Here is a 16097-nt window from a genome sequence, read left to right as displayed (position 1 = left end):
CCTGGAAGTCTTGAAAAAGAGATGGTGAAATTGTGAATGAGTGCTGTATAGTACTGTTTGTAACGGTTGGCCAACAAAGTTTATGCCGTGGACCTTGTGCTGCAGAGGAAAAACGACTCCCAGTTCATTGGTGACCTTGAACCATCCAATTACAGCCACGCATCGTCCCTGGGTGGGCTTGAACCACCAACCTCTCGGTTAACAGCCGAGCGCGCTGGCCGATTGCGCCACAGAGACATGCACTGCTAGAAGAACGGAAGGAGAAAGTATTTAGTGGTACCGCTACCAGGTCTGAAAAGGCGACAGTGAAGTGAAGGTGTAAAAGGGGGATTTGAATCCAATATCTCCCGTTTACAAGAAAGGCCCTTCCTGGAAAAGTTAAAGACAAGTGATGGTGGAAGGGCACTACTGGGATTTGAACCCAGGATCTCCTGTTTACAAGACAGGCGCTTTCACCAACTAAGCCATAGCGCCAGTAGTCTTGACAAAGCTTTGACCAATCCCTTGAAATATAATTGCATCAGTTCAGACAAAAGGCACAGAGATGGTTAGCGACATTCATTCTATGTTGAGCCTCGTCTGAAGCTGCATTTGAGGTTTGGCTGGTTTCAATACTCGGGAATTTGCCTCCATTGTAAAGAACAGCAAAGCAGGCACCGCTGGGATTTGAACCCAGGATCTCCTGTTTACTAGACAGGCACTTTGACCAACTAAGCCACGGCGCCATCCCTTCTTTGTGTTTGTGCATGTTTCATATTGAAAGTATAATTGAAGAAAATGAGCTTCTTAAAATCTTTTAACTCAAGTCAAAGGCAATGAAGGCAAAGTTGCGTGAAAAAGACTTACTCTTCAACCCTAGGATTTCATTGTCCAGGAAAAGCCAAGGACTTTGAAACCACCAGAGGAAAACCGCATCATCCCTGGAAGTCTTGAAAAAGAGATGGTGAAATTGTGAATGAGTGCTGTATAGTACTGTTTGTAACGGTTGGCCAACAAAGTTTATGCCGTGGACCTTGTGCTGCAGAGGAAAAACGACTCACAGTTCATTGGTGACCTTGAACCATCCAATTACAGCCACGCATCGTCCCTGGGTGGGCTTGAACCACCAACCTCTCGGTTAACAGCCGAGCGCGCTGGCCGATTGCGCCACAGAGACATGCACTGCTAGAAGAACGGAAGGAGAAAGTATTCAGTGGTACCGCTACCAGGTCTGAAAAGGCGACAGTGAAGTGAAGGTGTAAAAGGGGGATTTGTAGCCAATATCTCCTGTTTACAAGAAAGGCCCTTCCTGGAAAAGTTAAAGACAAGTGATGGTGGAAGGGCACTACTGGGATTTGAACCCAGGATCTCCTGTTTACAAGACAGGCGCTTTCACCAACTAAGCCATAGCGCCAGTAGTCTTGACAGAGCTTTGACCAATCCCTTGAAATATAATTGCATCAGTTCAGACAAAAGGCACAGAGATGGTTAGCGACATTCATTCTATGTTGAGCCTCGTCTGAAGCTGCATTTGAGGTTTGGCTGGTTTCAATACTCGGGAATTTGCCTCCATTGTAAAGAACAGCAAAGCAGGCACCGCTGGGATTTGAACCCAGGATCTCCTGTTTACTAGACAGGCACTTTGACCAACTAAGCCACGGCGCCATCCCTTCTTTGTGTTTGTGCATGTTTCATATTGAAAGTATAATTGAAGAAAATGAGCTTCTTAAAATCTTTTAACTCAAGTCAAAGGCAATGAAGGCAAAGTTGCGTGAAAAAGACTTACTCTTCAACCCTAGGATTTCATTGTCCAGGAAAAGCCAAGGACTTTGAAACCACCAGAGGAAAACCGCATCATCCCTGGAAGTCTTGAAAAAGAGATGGTGAAATTGTGAATGAGTGCTGTATAGTACTGTTTGTAACGGTTGGCCAACAAAGTTTATGCCGTGGACCTTGTGCTGCAGAGGAAAAACGACTCCCAGTTCATTGGTGACCTTGAACCATCCAATTACAGCAAAGCATCGTCCCTGGGTGGGCTTGAACCACCAACCTCTCGGTTAACAGCCGAGCGCGCTGGCCGATTGCGCCACAGAGACATGCACTGCTAGAAGAACGGAAGGAGAAAGTATTCAGTGGTACCGCTACCAGGTCTGAAAAGGCGACAGTGAAGTGAAGGTGTAAAAGGGGGATTTGAAGCCAATATCTCCCGTTTACAAGAAAGGCCCTTACTGGAAAAGTTAAAGACAAGTGATGGTGGAAAGGCACTACTGGGATTTGAACCCAGGATCTCCTGTTTACAAGACAGGTGCTTTCACCAACTAAGCCATAGCGCCAGTAGTCTTGACAAAGCTTTGACCAATCCCTTGAAATATAATTGCATCAGTTCAGACAAAAGGCACAGAGATGGTTAGCGACATTCATTCTATGTTGAGCCTCGTCTGAAGCTGCATTTGAGGTTTGGCTGGTTTCAATACTCGGGAATTTGCCTCCATTGTAAAGAACAGCAAAGCAGGCACCGCTGGGATTTGAACCCAGGATCTCCTGTTTACTAGACAGGCACTTTGACCAACTAAGCCACGGCGCCATCCCTTCTTTGTGTTTGTGCATGTTTCATATTGAAAGTATAATTGAAGAAAATGAGCTTCTTAAAATCTTTTAACTCAAGTCAAAGGCAATGAAGGCAAAGTTGCGTGAAAAAGACTTACTCTTCAACCCTAGGATTTCATTGTCCAGGAAAAGCCAAGGACTTTGAAACCACCAGAGGAAAACCGCATCATCCCTGGAAGTCTTGAAAAAGAGATGGTGAAATTGTGAATGAGTGCTGTATAGTACTGTTTGTAACGGTTGGCCAACAAAGTTTATGCCGTGGACCTTGTGCTGCAGAGGAAAAACGACTCCCAGTTCATTGGTGACCTTGAACCATCCAATTACAGCCACGCATCGTCCCTGGGTGGGCTTGAACCACCAACCTCTCGGTTAACAGCCGAGCGCGCTGGCCGATTGCGCCACAGAGACATGCACTGCTAGAAGAACGGAAGGAGAAAGTATTCAGTGGTACCGCTACCAGGTCTGAAAAGGCGACAGTGAAGTGAAGGTGTAAAAGGGGGATTTGAAGCCAATATCTCCCGTTTACAAGAAAGGCCCTTCCTGGAAAAGTTAAAGACAAGTGATGGTGGAAAGGCACTACTGGGATTTGAACCCAGGATCTCCTGTTTACAAGACAGGTGCTTTCACCAACTAAGCCATAGCGCCAGTAGTCTTGACAAAGCTTTGACCAATCCCTTGAAATATAATTGCATCAGTTCAGACAAAAGGCACAGAGATGGTTAGCGACATTCATTCTATGTTGAGCCTCGTCTGAAGCTGCATATGAGGTTTGGCTGGTTTCAATACTCGGGAATTTGCCTCCATTGTAAAGAACAGCAAAGCAGGCACCGCTGGGATTTGAACCCAGGATCTCCTGTTTACTAGACAGGCACTTTGACCAACTAAGCCACGGCGCCATCCCTTCTTTGTGTTTGTGCATGTTTCATATTGAAAGTATAATTGAAGAAAATGAGCTTCTTAAAATCTTTTAACTCAAGTCAAAGGCAATGAAGGCAAAGTTGCGTGAAAAAGACTTACTCTTCAACCCTAGGATTTCATTGTCCAGGAAAAGCCAAGGACTTTGAAACCACCAGAGGAAAACCGCATCATCCCTGGAAGTCTTGAAAAAGAGATGGTGAAATTGTGAATGAGTGCTGTATAGTGCTGTTTGTAACGGTTGGCCAACAAAGTTTATGCCGTGGACCTTGTGCTGCAGAGGAAAAATGACTCCCAGTTCATTGGTGACCTTGAACCATCCAATTACAGCCACGCATCGTCCCTGGGTGGGCTTGAACCACCAACCTCTCGGTTAACAGCCGAGCGCGCTGGCCGATTGCGCCACAGAGACATGCACTGCTAGAAGAACGGAAGGAGAAAGTATTCAGTGGTACCGCTACCAGGTCTGAAAAGGCAACAGTGAAGTGAAGGTGTAAAAGGGGGATTTGAAGCCAATATCTCCCGTTTACAAGAAAGGCCCTTGCTGGAAAAGTTAAAGACAGGTGATGGTGGAAAGGTACTACTGGGATTTGAACCCAGGATCTCCTGTTTACAAGACAGGCGCTTTCACCAACTAAGCCATAGCGCCAATACTCTTGACAAAGCTTTGACCAATCCCTTGAAATATAATTGCATCAGTTCAGACAAAAGGCACAGAGATGGTTAGCGACATTCATTCTATGTTGAGCCTCGTCTGAAGCTGCATTTGAGGTTTGGCTGGTTTCAATACTCGGGAATTTAACTCCATTGTAAAGAAAAGCAAAGCAGGCACCGCTGGGATTTGAACCCAGGATCTCCTGTTTACTAGACAGGCACTTTGACCAACTAAGCCACGGCACCATCCCATTTTTGTGTTTGTGCATGTTTCATATTGAAAGTATAATTGAAGAAGATGAGCTTCTTAAAATCTTTTAACTCAAGTCAAAGGCAATGAAGGCAAAGTTGCGTGAAAAAGACTTACTCTTCAACCCTAGGATTTCATTGTCCAGGAAAAGCCAAGGACTTTGAAACCACCAGAGGAAAACCGCATCATCCCTGGAAGTCTTGAAAAAGAGATGGTGAAATTGTGAATGAGTGCTGTATAGTACTGTTTGTAACGGTTGGCCAACAAAGTTTATGCCGTGGACCTTGTGCTGCAGAGGAAAAACGACTCACAGTTCATTGGTGACCTTGAACCATCCAATTACAGCCACGCATCGTCCCTGGGTGGGCTTGAACCACCAACCTCTCGGTTAACAGCCGAGCGCACTGGCCGATTGCGCCACAGAGACATGCACTGCTAGAAGAACGGAAGGAGAAAGTATTCAGTGGTACCGCTACCAGGTCTGAAAAGGCGACAGTGAAGTGAAGGTGTAAAAGGGGGATTTGAATCCAATATCTCCCGTTTACAAGAAAGGCCCTTCCTGGAAAAGTTAAAGACAAGTGATGGTGGAAGGGCACTACTGGGATTTGAACCCAGGATCTCCTGTTTACAAGACAGGCGCTTTCACCAACTAAGCCATAGCGCCAGTAGTCTTGACAAAGCTTTGACCAATCCCTTGAAATATAATTGCATCAGTTCAGACAAAAGGCACAGAGATGGTTAGCGACATTCATTCTATGTTGAGCCTCGTCTGAAGCTGCATTTGAGGTTTGGCTGGTTTCAATACTCGGGAATTTGCCTCCATTGTAAAGAACAGCAAAGCAGGCACCGCTGGGATTTGAACCCAGGATCTCCTGTTTACTAGACAGGCACTTTGACCAACTAAGCCACGGCGCCATCCCTTCTTTGTGTTTGTGCATGTTTCATATTGAAAGTATAATTGAAGAAAATGAGCTTCTTAAAATCTTTTAACTCAAGTCAAAGGCAATGAAGGCAAAGTTGCGTGAAAAAGACTTACTCTTCAACCCTAGGATTTCATTGTCCAGGAAAAGCCAAGGACTTTGAAACCACCAGAGGAAAACCGCATCATCCCTGGAAGTCTTGAAAAAGAGATGGTGAAATTGTGAATGAGTGCTGTATAGTACTGTTTGTAACGGTTGGCCAACAAAGTTTATGCCGTGGACCTTGTGCTGCAGAGGAAAAACGACTCACAGTTCATTGGTGACCTTGAACCATCCAATTACAGCCACGCATCGTCCCTGGGTGGGCTTGAACCACCAACCTCTCGGTTAACAGCCGAGCGCGCTGGCCGATTGCGCCACAGAGACATGCACTGCTAGAAGAACGGAAGGAGAAAGTATTCAGTGGTACCGCTACCAGGTCTGAAAAGGCGACAGTGAAGTGAAGGTGTAAAAGGGGGATTTGTAGCCAATATCTCCTGTTTACAAGAAAGGCCCTTCCTGGAAAAGTTAAAGACAAGTGATGGTGGAAGGGCACTACTGGGATTTGAACCCAGGATCTCCTGTTTACAAGACAGGCGCTTTCACCAACTAAGCCATAGCGCCAGTAGTCTTGACAGAGCTTTGACCAATCCCTTGAAATATAATTGCATCAGTTCAGACAAAAGGCACAGAGATGGTTAGCGACATTCATTCTATGTTGAGCCTCGTCTGAAGCTGCATTTGAGGTTTGGCTGGTTTCAATACTCGGGAATTTGCCTCCATTGTAAAGAACAGCAAAGCAGGCACCGCTGGGATTTGAACCCAGGATCTCCTGTTTACTAGACAGGCACTTTGACCAACTAAGCCACGGCACCATCCCATTTTTGTGTTTGTGCATGTTTCATATTGAAAGTATAATTGAAGAAGATGAGCTTCTTAAAATCTTTTAACTCAAGTCAAAGGCAATGAAGGCAAAGTTGCGTGAAAAAGACTTACTCTTCAACCCTAGGATTTCATTGTCCAGGAAAAGCCAAGGACTTTGAAACCACCAGAGGAAAACCGCATCATCCCTGGAAGTCTTGAAAAAGAGATGGTGAAATTGTGAATGAGTGCTGTATAGTACTGTTTGTAACGGTTGGCCAACAAAGTTTATGCCGTGGACCTTGTGCTGCAGAGGAAAAACGACTCCCAGTTCATTGGTGACCTTGAACCATCCAATTACAGCCACGCATCGTCCCTGGGTGGGCTTGAACCACCAACCTCTCGGTTAACAGCCGAGCGCGCTGGCCGATTGCGCCACAGAGACATGCACTGCTAGAAGAACGGAAGGAGAAAGTATTTAGTGGTACCGCTACCAGGTCTGAAAAGGCGACAGTGAAGTGAAGGTGTAAAAGGGGGATTTGAATCCAATATCCCGTTTACAAGAAAGGCCCTTCCTGGAAAAGTTAAAGACAAGTGATGGTGGAAGGGCACTACTGGGATTTGAACCCAGGATCTCCTGTTTACAAGACAGGCGCTTTCACCAACTAAGCCATAGCGCCAGTAGTCTTGACAAAGCTTTGACCAATCCCTTGAAATATAATTGCATCAGTTCAGACAAAAGGCACAGAGATGGTTAGCGACATTCATTCTATGTTGAGCCTCGTCTGAAGCTGCATTTGAGGTTTGGCTGGTTTCAATACTCGGGAATTTGCCTCCATTGTAAAGAACAGCAAAGCAGGCACCGCTGGGATTTGAACCCAGGATCTCCTGTTTACTAGACAGGCACTTTGACCAACTAAGCCACGGCGCCATCCCTTCTTTGTGTTTGTGCATGTTTCATATTGAAAGTATAATTGAAGAAAATGAGCTTCTTAAAATCTTTTAACTCAAGTCAAAGGCAATGAAGGCAAAGTTGCGTGAAAAAGACTTACTCTTCAACCCTAGGATTTCATTGTCCAGGAAAAGCCAAGGACTTTGAAACCACCAGAGGAAAACCGCATCATCCCTGGAAGTCTTGAAAAAGAGATGGTGAAATTGTGAATGAGTGCTGTATAGTGCTGTTTGTAACGGTTGGCCAACAAAGTTTATGCCGTGGACCTTGTGCTGCAGAGGAAAAACGACTCACAGTTCATTGGTGACCTTGAACCATCCAATTACAGCCACGCATCGTCCCTGGGTGGGCTTGAACCACCAACCTCTCGGTTAACAGCCGAGCGCGCTGGCCGATTGCGCCACAGAGACATGCACTGCTAGAAGAACGGAAGGAGAAAGTATTCAGTGGTACCGCTACCAGGTCTGAAAAGGCGACAGTGAAGTGAAGGTGTAAAAGGGGGATTTGTAGCCAATATCTCCTGTTTACAAGAAAGGCCCTTCCTGGAAAAGTTAAAGACAAGTGATGGTGGAAGGGCACTACTGGGATTTGAACCCAGGATCTCCTGTTTACAAGACAGGCGCTTTCACCAACTAAGCCATAGCGCCAGTAGTCTTGACAGAGCTTTGACCAATCCCTTGAAATATAATTGCATCAGTTCAGACAAAAGGCACAGAGATGGTTAGCGACATTCATTCTATGTTGAGCCTCGTCTGAAGCTGCATTTGAGGTTTGGCTGGTTTCAATACTCGGGAATTTGCCTCCATTGTAAAGAACAGCAAAGCAGGCACCGCTGGGATTTGAACCCAGGATCTCCTGTTTACTAGACAGGCACTTTGACCAACTAAGCCACGGCGCCATCCCTTCTTTGTGTTTGTGCATGTTTCATATTGAAAGTATAATTGAAGAAAATGAGCTTCTTAAAATCTTTTAACTCAAGTCAAAGGCAATGAAGGCAAAGTTGCGTGAAAAAGACTTACTCTTCAACCCTAGGATTTCATTGTCCAGGAAAAGCCAAGGACTTTGAAACCACCAGAGGAAAACCGCATCATCCCTGGAAGTCTTGAAAAAGAGATGGTGAAATTGTGAATGAGTGCTGTATAGTACTGTTTGTAACGGTTGGCCAACAAAGTTTATGCCGTGGACCTTGTGCTGCAGAGGAAAAACGACTCCCAGTTCATTGGTGACCTTGAACCATCCAATTACAGCCACGCATCGTCCCTGGGTGGGCTTGAACCACCAACCTCTCGGTTAACAGCCGAGCGCGCTGGCCGATTGCGCCACAGAGACATGCACTGCTAGAAGAACGGAAGGAGAAAGTATTCAGTGGTACCGCTACCAGGTCTGAAAAGGCGACAGTGAAGTGAAGGTGTAAAAGGGGGATTTGAAGCCAATATCTCCCGTTTACAAGAAAGGCCCTTCCTGGAAAAGTTAAAGACAAGTGATGGTGGAAGGGCACTACTGGGATTTGAACCCAGGATCTCCTGTTTACAAGACAGGCGCTTTCACCAACTAAGCCATAGCGCCAGTAGTCTTGACAAAGCTTTGACCAATCCCTTGAAATATAATTGCATCAGTTCAGACAAAAGGCACAGAGATGGTTAGCGACATTCATTCTATGTTGAGCCTCGTCTGAAGCTGCATTTGAGGTTTGGCTGGTTTCAATACTCTGGAATTTGCCTCCATTGTAAAGAACAGCAAAGCAGGCACCGCTGGGATTTGAACCCAGGATCTCCTGTTTACTAGACAGGCACTTTGACCAACTAAGCCACGGCGCCATCCCTTCTTTGTGTTTGTGCATGTTTCATATTGAAAGTATAATTGAAGAAAATGAGCTTCTTAAAATCTTTTAACTCAAGTCAAAGGCAATGAAGGCAAAGTTGCGTGAAAAAGACTTACTCTTCAACCCTAGGATTTCATTGTCCAGGAAAAGCCAAGGACTTTGAAACCACCAGAGGAAAACCGCATCATCCCTGGAAGTCTTGAAAAAGAGATGGTGAAATTGTGAATGAGTGCTGTATAGTACTGTTTGTAACGGTTGGCCAACAAAGTTTATGCCGTGGACCTTGTGCTGCAGAGGAAAAACGACTCCCAGTTCATTGGTGACCTTGAACCATCCAATTACAGCCACGCATCGTCCCTGGGTGGGCTTGAACCACCAACCTCTCGGTTAACAGCCGAGCGCGCTGGCCGATTGCGCCACAGAGACATGCACTGCTAGAAGAACGGAAGGAGAAAGTATTCAGTGGTACCGCTACCAGGTCTGAAAAGGCGACAGTGAAGTGAAGGTGTAAAAGGGGGATTTGAAGCCAATATCTCCCGTTTACAAGAAAGGCCCTTCCTGGAAAAATTAAAGACAAGTGATGGTGGAAAGGCACTACTGGGATTTGAACCCAGGATCTCCTGTTCACAAGACAGGCGCTTTCACCAACTAAGCCATAGCGCCAATAGTCTTGACAAAGCTTTGACCAATCCCTTGAAATATAATTGCATCAGTTCAGACAAAAGGCACAGAGATGGTTAGCGACATTCATTCTATGTTGAGCCTCATCTGAAGCTGCATTTGAGGTTTGGCTGGTTTCAATACTCGGGAATTTAACTCCATTGTAAAGAAAAGCAAAGCAGGCACTGCTGGGATTTGAACCCAGGATCTCCTGTTTACTAGACAGGCACTTTGACCAACTAAGCCACGGCGCCATCCCTTCTTTGTGTTTGTGCATGTTTCATATTGAAAGTATAATTGAAGAAAATGAGCTTCTTAAAATCTTTTAACTCAAGTCAAAGGCAATGAAGGCAAAGTTGCGTGAAAAAGACTTACTCTTCAACCCTAGGATTTCATTGTCCAGGAAAAGCCAAGGACTTTGAAACCACCAGAGGAAAACCGCATCATCCCTGGAAGTCTTGAAAAAGAGATGGTGAAATTGTGAATGAGTGCTGTATAGTACTGTTTGTAACGGTTGGCCAACAAAGTTTATGCCGTGGACCTTGTGCTGCAGAGGAAAAACGACTCCCAGTTCATTGGTGACCTTGAACCATCCAATTACAGCAAAGCATCGTCCCTGGGTGGGCTTGAACCACCAACCTCTCGGTTAACAGCCGAGCGCGCTGGCCGATTGCGCCACAGAGACATGCACTGCTAGAAGAACGGAAGGAGAAAGTATTCAGTGGTACCGCTACCAGGTCTGAAAAGGCGACAGTGAAGTGAAGGTGTAAAAGGGGGATTTGAAGCCAATATCTCCCGTTTACAAGAAAGGCCCTTCCTGGAAAAGTTAAAGACAAGTGATGGTGGAAGGGCACTACTGGGATTTGAACCCAGCATCTCCTGTTTACAAGACAGGCGCTTTCACCAACTAAGCCATAGCGCCAGTAGTCTTGACAGAGCTTTGACCAATCCCTTGAAATATAATTGCATCAGTTCAGACAAAAGGCACAGAGATGGTTAGCGACATTCATTCTATGTTGAGCCTCGTCTGAAGCTGCATTTGAGGTTTGGCTGGTTTCAATACTCGGGAATTTGCCTCCATTGTAAAGAACAGCAAAGCAGGCACCGCTGGGATTTGAACCCAGGATCTCCTGTTTACTAGACAGGCACTTTGACCAACTAAGCCACGGCGCCATCCCTTCTTTGTGTTTGTGCATGTTTCATATTGAAAGTATAATTGAAGAAAATGAGCTTCTTAAAATCTTTTAACTCAAGTCAAAGGCAATGAAGGCAAAGTTGCGTGAAAAAGACTTACTCTTCAACCCTAGGATTTCATTGTCCAGGAAAAGCCAAGGACTTTGAAACCACCAGAGGAAAACCGCATCATCCCTGGAAGTCTTGAAAAAGAGATGGTGAAATTGTGAATGAGTGCTGTATAGTGCTGTTTGTAACGGTTGGCCAACAAAGTTTATGCCGTGGACCTTGTGCTGCAGAGGAAAAATGACTCCCAGTTCATTGGTGACCTTGAACCATCCAATTACAGCCACGCATCGTCCCTGGGTGGGCTTGAACCACCAACCTCTCGGTTAACAGCCGAGCGCGCTGGCCGATTGCGCCACAGAGACATGCACTGCTAGAAGAACGGAAGGAGAAAGTATTCAGTGGTACCGCTACCAGGTCTGAAAAGGCAACAGTGAAGTGAAGGTGTAAAAGGGGGATTTGAAGCCAATATCTCCCGTTTACAAGAAAGGCCCTTGCTGGAAAAGTTAAAGACAGGTGATGGTGGAAAGGTACTACTGGGATTCGAACCCAGGATCTCCTGTTTACAAGACAGGCGCTTTCACCAACTAAGCCATAGCGCCAATAGTCTTGACAAAGCTTTGACCAATCCCTTGAAATATAATTGCATCAGTTCAGACAAAAGGCACAGAGATGGTTAGCGACATTCATTCTATGTTGAGCCTCGTCTGAAGCTGCATTTGAGGTTTGGCTGGTTTCAATACTAGGGAATTTAACTCCATTGTAAAGAAAAGCAAAGCAGGCACCGCTGGGATTTGAACCCAAGATCTCCTGTTTACTAGACAGGCACTTTGACCAACTAAGCCACGGCACCATCCCATTTTTGTGTTTGTGCATGTTTCATATTGAAAGTATAATTGAAGAAGATGAGCTTCTTAAAATCTTTTAACTCAAGTCAAAGGCAATGAAGGCAAAGTTGCGTGAAAAAGACTTACTCTTCAACCCTAGGATTTCATTGTCCAGGAAAAGCCAAGGACTTTGAAACCACCAGAGGAAAACCGCATCATCCCTGGAAGTCTTGAAAAAGAGATGGTGAAATTGTGAATGAGTGCTGTATAGTACTGTTTGTAACGGTTGGCCAACAAAGTTTATGCCGTGGACCTTGTGCTGCAGAGGAAAAACGACTCCCAGTTCATTGGTGACCTTGAACCATCCAATTACAGCCACGCATCGTCCCTGGGTGGGCTTGAACCACCAACCTCTCGGTTAACAGCCGAGCGCGCTGGCCGATTGCGCCACAGAGACATGCACTGCTAGAAGAACGGAAGGAGAAAGTATTTAGTGGTACCGCTACCAGGTCTGAAAAGGCGACAGTGAAGTGAAGGTGTAAAAGGGGGATTTGAATCCAATATCTCCCGTTTACAAGAAAGGCCCTTCCTGGAAAAGTTAAAGACAAGTGATGGTGGAAGGGCACTACTGGGATTTGAACCCAGGATCTCCTGTTTACAAGACAGGCGCTTTCACCAACTAAGCCATAGCGCCAGTAGTCTTGACAAAGCTTTGACCAATCCCTTGAAATATAATTGCATCAGTTCAGACAAAAGGCACAGAGATGGTTAGCGACATTCATTCTATGTTGAGCCTCGTCTGAAGCTGCATTTGAGGTTTGGCTGGTTTCAATACTCGGGAATTTGCCTCCATTGTAAAGAACAGCAAAGCAGGCACCGCTGGGATTTGAACCCAGGATCTCCTGTTTACTAGACAGGCACTTTGACCAACTAAGCCACGGCGCCATCCCTTCTTTGTGTTTGTGCATGTTTCATATTGAAAGTATAATTGAAGAAAATGAGCTTCTTAAAATCTTTTAACTCAAGTCAAAGGCAATGAAGGCAAAGTTGCGTGAAAAAGACTTACTCTTCAACCCTAGGATTTCATTGTCCAGGAAAAGCCAAGGACTTTGAAACCACCAGAGGAAAACCGCATCATCCCTGGAAGTCTTGAAAAAGAGATGGTGAAATTGTGAATGAGTGCTGTATAGTACTGTTTGTAACGGTTGGCCAACAAAGTTTATGCCGTGGACCTTGTGCTGCAGAGGAAAAACGACTCCCAGTTCATTGGTGACCTTGAACCATCCAATTACAGCAAAGCATCGTCCCTGGGTGGGCTTGAACCACCAACCTCTCGGTTAACAGCCGAGCGCGCTGGCCGATTGCGCCACAGAGACATGCACTGCTAGAAGAACGGAAGGAGAAAGTATTCAGTGGTACCGCTACCAGGTCTGAAAAGGCGACAGTGAAGTGAAGGTGTAAAAGGGGGATTTGAAGCCAATATCTCCCGTTTACAAGAAAGGCCCTTCCTGGAAAAGTTAAAGACAAGTGATGGTGGAAGGGCACTACTGGGATTTGAACCCAGCATCTCCTGTTTACAAGACAGGCGCTTTCACCAACTAAGCCATAGCGCCAGTAGTCTTGACAAAGCTTTGACCAATCCCTTGAAATATAATTGCATCAGTTCAGACAAAAGGCACAGAGATGGTTAGCGACATTCATTCTATGTTGAGCCTCGTCTGAAGCTGCATTTGAGGTTTGGCTGGTTTCAATACTCGGGAATTTGCCTCCATTGTAAAGAACAGCAAAGCAGGCACCGCTGGGATTTGAACCCAGGATCTCCTGTTTACTAGACAGGCACTTTGACCAACTAAGCCACGGCGCCATCCCTTCTTTGTGTTTGTGCATGTTTCATATTGAAAGTATAATTGAAGAAAATGAGCTTCTTAAAATCTTTTAACTCAAGTCAAAGGCAATGAAGGCAAAGTTGCGTGAAAAAGACTTACTCTTCAACCCTAGGATTTCATTGTCCAGGAAAAGCCAAGGACTTTGAAACCACCAGAGGAAAACCGCATCATCCCTGGAAGTCTTGAAAAAGAGATGGTGAAATTGTGAATGAGTGCTGTATAGTACTGTTTGTAACGGTTGGCCAACAAAGTTTATGCCGTGGACCTTGTGCTGCAGAGGAAAAACGACTCCCAGTTCATTGGTGACCTTGAACCATCCAATTACAGCAAAGCATCGTCCCTGGGTGGGCTTGAACCACCAACCTCTCGGTTAACAGCCGAGCGCGCTGGCCGATTGCGCCACAGAGACATGCACTGCTAGAAGAACGGAAGGAGAAAGTATTCAGTGGTACCGCTACCAGGTCTGAAAAGGCGACAGTGAAGTGAAGGTGTAAAAGGGGGATTTGAAGCCAATATCTCCCGTTTACAAGAAAGGCCCTTCCTGGAAAAGTTAAAGACAAGTGATGGTGGAAGGGCACTACTGGGATTTGAACCCAGCATCTCCTGTTTACAAGACAGGCGCTTTCACCAACTAAGCCATAGCGCCAGTAGTCTTGACAGAGCTTTGACCAATCCCTTGAAATATAATTGCATCAGTTCAGACAAAAGGCACAGAGATGGTTAGCGACATTCATTCTATGTTGAGCCTCGTCTGAAGCTGCATTTGAGGTTTGGCTGGTTTCAATACTCGGGAATTTGCCTCCATTGTAAAGAACAGCAAAGCAGGCACCGCTGGGATTTGAACCCAGGATCTCCTGTTTACTAGACAGGCACTTTGACCAACTAAGCCACGGCGCCATCCCTTCTTTGTGTTTGTGCATGTTTCATATTGAAAGTATAATTGAAGAAAATGAGCTTCTTAAAATCTTTTAACTCAAGTCAAAGGCAATGAAGGCAAAGTTGCGTGAAAAAGACTTACTCTTCAACCCTAGGATTTCATTGTCCAGGAAAAGCCAAGGACTTTGAAACCACCAGAGGAAAACCGCATCATCCCTGGAAGTCTTGAAAAAGAGATGGTGAAATTGTGAATGAGTGCTGTATAGTGCTGTTTGTAACGGTTGGCCAACAAAGTTTATGCCGTGGACCTTGTGCTGCAGAGGAAAAATGACTCCCAGTTCATTGGTGACCTTGAACCATCCAATTACAGCCACGCATCGTCCCTGGGTGGGCTTGAACCACCAACCTCTCGGTTAACAGCCGAGCGCGCTGGCCGATTGCGCCACAGAGACATGCACTGCTAGAAGAACGGAAGGAGAAAGTATTCAGTGGTACCGCTACCAGGTCTGAAAAGGCAACAGTGAAGTGAAGGTGTAAAAGGGGGATTTGAAGCCAATATCTCCCGTTTACAAGAAAGGCCCTTGCTGGAAAAGTTAAAGACAGGTGATGGTGGAAAGGTACTACTGGGATTCGAACCCAGGATCTCCTGTTTACAAGACAGGCGCTTTCACCAACTAAGCCATAGCGCCAATAGTCTTGACAAAGCTTTGACCAATCCCTTGAAATATAATTGCATCAGTTCAGACAAAAGGCACAGAGATGGTTAGCGACATTCATTCTATGTTGAGCCTCGTCTGAAGCTGCATTTGAGGTTTGGCTGGTTTCAATACTCGGGAATTTAACTCCATTGTAAAGAAAAGCAAAGCAGGCACCGCTGGGATTTGAACCCAAGATCTCCTGTTTACTAGACAGGCACTTTGACCAACTAAGCCACGGCACCATCCCATTTTTGTGTTTGTGCATGTTTCATATTGAAAGTATAATTGAAGAAGATGAGCTTCTTAAAATCTTTTAACTCAAGTCAAAGGCAATGAAGGCAAAGTTGCGTGAAAAAGACTTACTCTTCAACCCTAGGATTTCATTGTCCAGGAAAAGCCAAGGACTTTGAAACCACCAGAGGAAAACCGCATCATCCCTGGAAGTCTTGAAAAAGAGATGGTGAAATTGTGAATGAGTGCTGTATAGTACTGTTTGTAACGGTTGGCCAACAAAGTTTATGCCGTGGACCTTGTGCTGCAGAGGAAAAACGACTCCCAGTTCATTGGTGACCTTGAACCATCCAATTACAGCCACGCATCGTCCCTGGGTGGGCTTGAACCACCAACCTCTCGGTTAACAGCCGAGCGCGCTGGCCGATTGCGCCACAGAGACATGCACTGCTAGAAGAACGGAAGGAGAAAGTATTTAGTGGTACCGCTACCAGGTCTGAAAAGGCGACAGTGAAGTGAAGGTGTAAAAGGGGGATTTGAATCCAATATCTCCCGTTTACAAGAAAGGCCCTTCCTGGAAAAGTTAAAGACAAGTGATGGTGGAAGGGCACTACTGGGATTTGAACCCAGGATCTCCTGTTTACAAGACAGGCGCTTTCACCAACTAAGCCATAGCGCCAG

General features: G+C 45.6%; 53 non-coding genes across 53 annotated transcripts; all 53 read right to left on the bottom strand.

Annotated features, from left to right (window-relative positions):
• Positions 1-163: 163 nt before the first annotated feature.
• Positions 164-237, bottom strand: trnan-guu (transfer RNA asparagine (anticodon GUU)). The gene has a single exon. It is a non-coding gene; the product is annotated as a tRNA-Asn (tRNA).
• Positions 238-400: 163 nt separating this feature from the next.
• trnat-ugu (transfer RNA threonine (anticodon UGU)) lies at positions 401-474 on the bottom strand. Its single transcript has one exon. It is a non-coding gene; the product is annotated as a tRNA-Thr (tRNA).
• Positions 475-651: 177 nt separating this feature from the next.
• Positions 652-725, bottom strand: trnat-agu (transfer RNA threonine (anticodon AGU)). The gene has a single exon. It is a non-coding gene; the product is annotated as a tRNA-Thr (tRNA).
• A 357-nt stretch (positions 726-1082) lies between these two features.
• On the bottom strand, positions 1083-1156 carry trnan-guu (transfer RNA asparagine (anticodon GUU)). The gene has a single exon. It is a non-coding gene; the product is annotated as a tRNA-Asn (tRNA).
• A 163-nt stretch (positions 1157-1319) lies between these two features.
• On the bottom strand, positions 1320-1393 carry trnat-ugu (transfer RNA threonine (anticodon UGU)). Its single transcript has one exon. It is a non-coding gene; the product is annotated as a tRNA-Thr (tRNA).
• Positions 1394-1570: 177 nt separating this feature from the next.
• On the bottom strand, positions 1571-1644 carry trnat-agu (transfer RNA threonine (anticodon AGU)). Its single transcript has one exon. It is a non-coding gene; the product is annotated as a tRNA-Thr (tRNA).
• A 357-nt stretch (positions 1645-2001) lies between these two features.
• trnan-guu (transfer RNA asparagine (anticodon GUU)) lies at positions 2002-2075 on the bottom strand. Its single transcript has one exon. It is a non-coding gene; the product is annotated as a tRNA-Asn (tRNA).
• Positions 2076-2238: 163 nt separating this feature from the next.
• trnat-ugu (transfer RNA threonine (anticodon UGU)) lies at positions 2239-2312 on the bottom strand. Its single transcript has one exon. It is a non-coding gene; the product is annotated as a tRNA-Thr (tRNA).
• Positions 2313-2489: 177 nt separating this feature from the next.
• Positions 2490-2563, bottom strand: trnat-agu (transfer RNA threonine (anticodon AGU)). Its single transcript has one exon. It is a non-coding gene; the product is annotated as a tRNA-Thr (tRNA).
• Positions 2564-2920: 357 nt separating this feature from the next.
• Positions 2921-2994, bottom strand: trnan-guu (transfer RNA asparagine (anticodon GUU)). The gene has a single exon. It is a non-coding gene; the product is annotated as a tRNA-Asn (tRNA).
• Positions 2995-3157: 163 nt separating this feature from the next.
• On the bottom strand, positions 3158-3231 carry trnat-ugu (transfer RNA threonine (anticodon UGU)). Its single transcript has one exon. It is a non-coding gene; the product is annotated as a tRNA-Thr (tRNA).
• Positions 3232-3408: 177 nt separating this feature from the next.
• On the bottom strand, positions 3409-3482 carry trnat-agu (transfer RNA threonine (anticodon AGU)). Its single transcript has one exon. It is a non-coding gene; the product is annotated as a tRNA-Thr (tRNA).
• A 357-nt stretch (positions 3483-3839) lies between these two features.
• Positions 3840-3913, bottom strand: trnan-guu (transfer RNA asparagine (anticodon GUU)). Its single transcript has one exon. It is a non-coding gene; the product is annotated as a tRNA-Asn (tRNA).
• Positions 3914-4076: 163 nt separating this feature from the next.
• trnat-ugu (transfer RNA threonine (anticodon UGU)) lies at positions 4077-4150 on the bottom strand. Its single transcript has one exon. It is a non-coding gene; the product is annotated as a tRNA-Thr (tRNA).
• Positions 4151-4327: 177 nt separating this feature from the next.
• Positions 4328-4401, bottom strand: trnat-agu (transfer RNA threonine (anticodon AGU)). Its single transcript has one exon. It is a non-coding gene; the product is annotated as a tRNA-Thr (tRNA).
• A 357-nt stretch (positions 4402-4758) lies between these two features.
• On the bottom strand, positions 4759-4832 carry trnan-guu (transfer RNA asparagine (anticodon GUU)). Its single transcript has one exon. It is a non-coding gene; the product is annotated as a tRNA-Asn (tRNA).
• A 163-nt stretch (positions 4833-4995) lies between these two features.
• trnat-ugu (transfer RNA threonine (anticodon UGU)) lies at positions 4996-5069 on the bottom strand. Its single transcript has one exon. It is a non-coding gene; the product is annotated as a tRNA-Thr (tRNA).
• Positions 5070-5246: 177 nt separating this feature from the next.
• Positions 5247-5320, bottom strand: trnat-agu (transfer RNA threonine (anticodon AGU)). Its single transcript has one exon. It is a non-coding gene; the product is annotated as a tRNA-Thr (tRNA).
• A 357-nt stretch (positions 5321-5677) lies between these two features.
• Positions 5678-5751, bottom strand: trnan-guu (transfer RNA asparagine (anticodon GUU)). The gene has a single exon. It is a non-coding gene; the product is annotated as a tRNA-Asn (tRNA).
• A 163-nt stretch (positions 5752-5914) lies between these two features.
• Positions 5915-5988, bottom strand: trnat-ugu (transfer RNA threonine (anticodon UGU)). Its single transcript has one exon. It is a non-coding gene; the product is annotated as a tRNA-Thr (tRNA).
• A 177-nt stretch (positions 5989-6165) lies between these two features.
• Positions 6166-6239, bottom strand: trnat-agu (transfer RNA threonine (anticodon AGU)). The gene has a single exon. It is a non-coding gene; the product is annotated as a tRNA-Thr (tRNA).
• Positions 6240-6596: 357 nt separating this feature from the next.
• Positions 6597-6670, bottom strand: trnan-guu (transfer RNA asparagine (anticodon GUU)). Its single transcript has one exon. It is a non-coding gene; the product is annotated as a tRNA-Asn (tRNA).
• Positions 6671-6831: 161 nt separating this feature from the next.
• Positions 6832-6905, bottom strand: trnat-ugu (transfer RNA threonine (anticodon UGU)). The gene has a single exon. It is a non-coding gene; the product is annotated as a tRNA-Thr (tRNA).
• A 177-nt stretch (positions 6906-7082) lies between these two features.
• On the bottom strand, positions 7083-7156 carry trnat-agu (transfer RNA threonine (anticodon AGU)). The gene has a single exon. It is a non-coding gene; the product is annotated as a tRNA-Thr (tRNA).
• A 357-nt stretch (positions 7157-7513) lies between these two features.
• Positions 7514-7587, bottom strand: trnan-guu (transfer RNA asparagine (anticodon GUU)). Its single transcript has one exon. It is a non-coding gene; the product is annotated as a tRNA-Asn (tRNA).
• Positions 7588-7750: 163 nt separating this feature from the next.
• trnat-ugu (transfer RNA threonine (anticodon UGU)) lies at positions 7751-7824 on the bottom strand. Its single transcript has one exon. It is a non-coding gene; the product is annotated as a tRNA-Thr (tRNA).
• A 177-nt stretch (positions 7825-8001) lies between these two features.
• trnat-agu (transfer RNA threonine (anticodon AGU)) lies at positions 8002-8075 on the bottom strand. The gene has a single exon. It is a non-coding gene; the product is annotated as a tRNA-Thr (tRNA).
• A 357-nt stretch (positions 8076-8432) lies between these two features.
• On the bottom strand, positions 8433-8506 carry trnan-guu (transfer RNA asparagine (anticodon GUU)). Its single transcript has one exon. It is a non-coding gene; the product is annotated as a tRNA-Asn (tRNA).
• A 163-nt stretch (positions 8507-8669) lies between these two features.
• On the bottom strand, positions 8670-8743 carry trnat-ugu (transfer RNA threonine (anticodon UGU)). Its single transcript has one exon. It is a non-coding gene; the product is annotated as a tRNA-Thr (tRNA).
• Positions 8744-8920: 177 nt separating this feature from the next.
• Positions 8921-8994, bottom strand: trnat-agu (transfer RNA threonine (anticodon AGU)). The gene has a single exon. It is a non-coding gene; the product is annotated as a tRNA-Thr (tRNA).
• A 357-nt stretch (positions 8995-9351) lies between these two features.
• trnan-guu (transfer RNA asparagine (anticodon GUU)) lies at positions 9352-9425 on the bottom strand. Its single transcript has one exon. It is a non-coding gene; the product is annotated as a tRNA-Asn (tRNA).
• Positions 9426-9588: 163 nt separating this feature from the next.
• Positions 9589-9662, bottom strand: trnat-ugu (transfer RNA threonine (anticodon UGU)). The gene has a single exon. It is a non-coding gene; the product is annotated as a tRNA-Thr (tRNA).
• A 177-nt stretch (positions 9663-9839) lies between these two features.
• On the bottom strand, positions 9840-9913 carry trnat-agu (transfer RNA threonine (anticodon AGU)). The gene has a single exon. It is a non-coding gene; the product is annotated as a tRNA-Thr (tRNA).
• A 357-nt stretch (positions 9914-10270) lies between these two features.
• Positions 10271-10344, bottom strand: trnan-guu (transfer RNA asparagine (anticodon GUU)). The gene has a single exon. It is a non-coding gene; the product is annotated as a tRNA-Asn (tRNA).
• Positions 10345-10507: 163 nt separating this feature from the next.
• Positions 10508-10581, bottom strand: trnat-ugu (transfer RNA threonine (anticodon UGU)). The gene has a single exon. It is a non-coding gene; the product is annotated as a tRNA-Thr (tRNA).
• Positions 10582-10758: 177 nt separating this feature from the next.
• trnat-agu (transfer RNA threonine (anticodon AGU)) lies at positions 10759-10832 on the bottom strand. The gene has a single exon. It is a non-coding gene; the product is annotated as a tRNA-Thr (tRNA).
• A 357-nt stretch (positions 10833-11189) lies between these two features.
• On the bottom strand, positions 11190-11263 carry trnan-guu (transfer RNA asparagine (anticodon GUU)). The gene has a single exon. It is a non-coding gene; the product is annotated as a tRNA-Asn (tRNA).
• A 163-nt stretch (positions 11264-11426) lies between these two features.
• Positions 11427-11500, bottom strand: trnat-ugu (transfer RNA threonine (anticodon UGU)). The gene has a single exon. It is a non-coding gene; the product is annotated as a tRNA-Thr (tRNA).
• A 177-nt stretch (positions 11501-11677) lies between these two features.
• Positions 11678-11751, bottom strand: trnat-agu (transfer RNA threonine (anticodon AGU)). Its single transcript has one exon. It is a non-coding gene; the product is annotated as a tRNA-Thr (tRNA).
• A 357-nt stretch (positions 11752-12108) lies between these two features.
• Positions 12109-12182, bottom strand: trnan-guu (transfer RNA asparagine (anticodon GUU)). The gene has a single exon. It is a non-coding gene; the product is annotated as a tRNA-Asn (tRNA).
• Positions 12183-12345: 163 nt separating this feature from the next.
• trnat-ugu (transfer RNA threonine (anticodon UGU)) lies at positions 12346-12419 on the bottom strand. The gene has a single exon. It is a non-coding gene; the product is annotated as a tRNA-Thr (tRNA).
• Positions 12420-12596: 177 nt separating this feature from the next.
• On the bottom strand, positions 12597-12670 carry trnat-agu (transfer RNA threonine (anticodon AGU)). The gene has a single exon. It is a non-coding gene; the product is annotated as a tRNA-Thr (tRNA).
• A 357-nt stretch (positions 12671-13027) lies between these two features.
• trnan-guu (transfer RNA asparagine (anticodon GUU)) lies at positions 13028-13101 on the bottom strand. Its single transcript has one exon. It is a non-coding gene; the product is annotated as a tRNA-Asn (tRNA).
• Positions 13102-13264: 163 nt separating this feature from the next.
• On the bottom strand, positions 13265-13338 carry trnat-ugu (transfer RNA threonine (anticodon UGU)). The gene has a single exon. It is a non-coding gene; the product is annotated as a tRNA-Thr (tRNA).
• Positions 13339-13515: 177 nt separating this feature from the next.
• On the bottom strand, positions 13516-13589 carry trnat-agu (transfer RNA threonine (anticodon AGU)). The gene has a single exon. It is a non-coding gene; the product is annotated as a tRNA-Thr (tRNA).
• Positions 13590-13946: 357 nt separating this feature from the next.
• On the bottom strand, positions 13947-14020 carry trnan-guu (transfer RNA asparagine (anticodon GUU)). The gene has a single exon. It is a non-coding gene; the product is annotated as a tRNA-Asn (tRNA).
• A 163-nt stretch (positions 14021-14183) lies between these two features.
• Positions 14184-14257, bottom strand: trnat-ugu (transfer RNA threonine (anticodon UGU)). Its single transcript has one exon. It is a non-coding gene; the product is annotated as a tRNA-Thr (tRNA).
• Positions 14258-14434: 177 nt separating this feature from the next.
• Positions 14435-14508, bottom strand: trnat-agu (transfer RNA threonine (anticodon AGU)). Its single transcript has one exon. It is a non-coding gene; the product is annotated as a tRNA-Thr (tRNA).
• Positions 14509-14865: 357 nt separating this feature from the next.
• trnan-guu (transfer RNA asparagine (anticodon GUU)) lies at positions 14866-14939 on the bottom strand. The gene has a single exon. It is a non-coding gene; the product is annotated as a tRNA-Asn (tRNA).
• Positions 14940-15102: 163 nt separating this feature from the next.
• Positions 15103-15176, bottom strand: trnat-ugu (transfer RNA threonine (anticodon UGU)). Its single transcript has one exon. It is a non-coding gene; the product is annotated as a tRNA-Thr (tRNA).
• A 177-nt stretch (positions 15177-15353) lies between these two features.
• Positions 15354-15427, bottom strand: trnat-agu (transfer RNA threonine (anticodon AGU)). The gene has a single exon. It is a non-coding gene; the product is annotated as a tRNA-Thr (tRNA).
• Positions 15428-15784: 357 nt separating this feature from the next.
• trnan-guu (transfer RNA asparagine (anticodon GUU)) lies at positions 15785-15858 on the bottom strand. The gene has a single exon. It is a non-coding gene; the product is annotated as a tRNA-Asn (tRNA).
• Positions 15859-16021: 163 nt separating this feature from the next.
• trnat-ugu (transfer RNA threonine (anticodon UGU)) lies at positions 16022-16095 on the bottom strand. Its single transcript has one exon. It is a non-coding gene; the product is annotated as a tRNA-Thr (tRNA).
• Between the last annotated feature and the right edge of the window lie 2 nt (positions 16096-16097).

This window comes from Semicossyphus pulcher, unplaced genomic scaffold (assembly GCF_022749685.1).
Source record: "Semicossyphus pulcher isolate SPU_LCO1_2020_fin unplaced genomic scaffold, fSemPul1.0.p SCAF_20, whole genome shotgun sequence".
Taxonomy (NCBI): Eukaryota; Metazoa; Chordata; class Actinopteri; order Labriformes; family Labridae; genus Semicossyphus; species Semicossyphus pulcher.
Note: the sequence above shows the minus strand (reverse complement) of the source record. Positions and strands in the feature narration are given on the sequence as shown.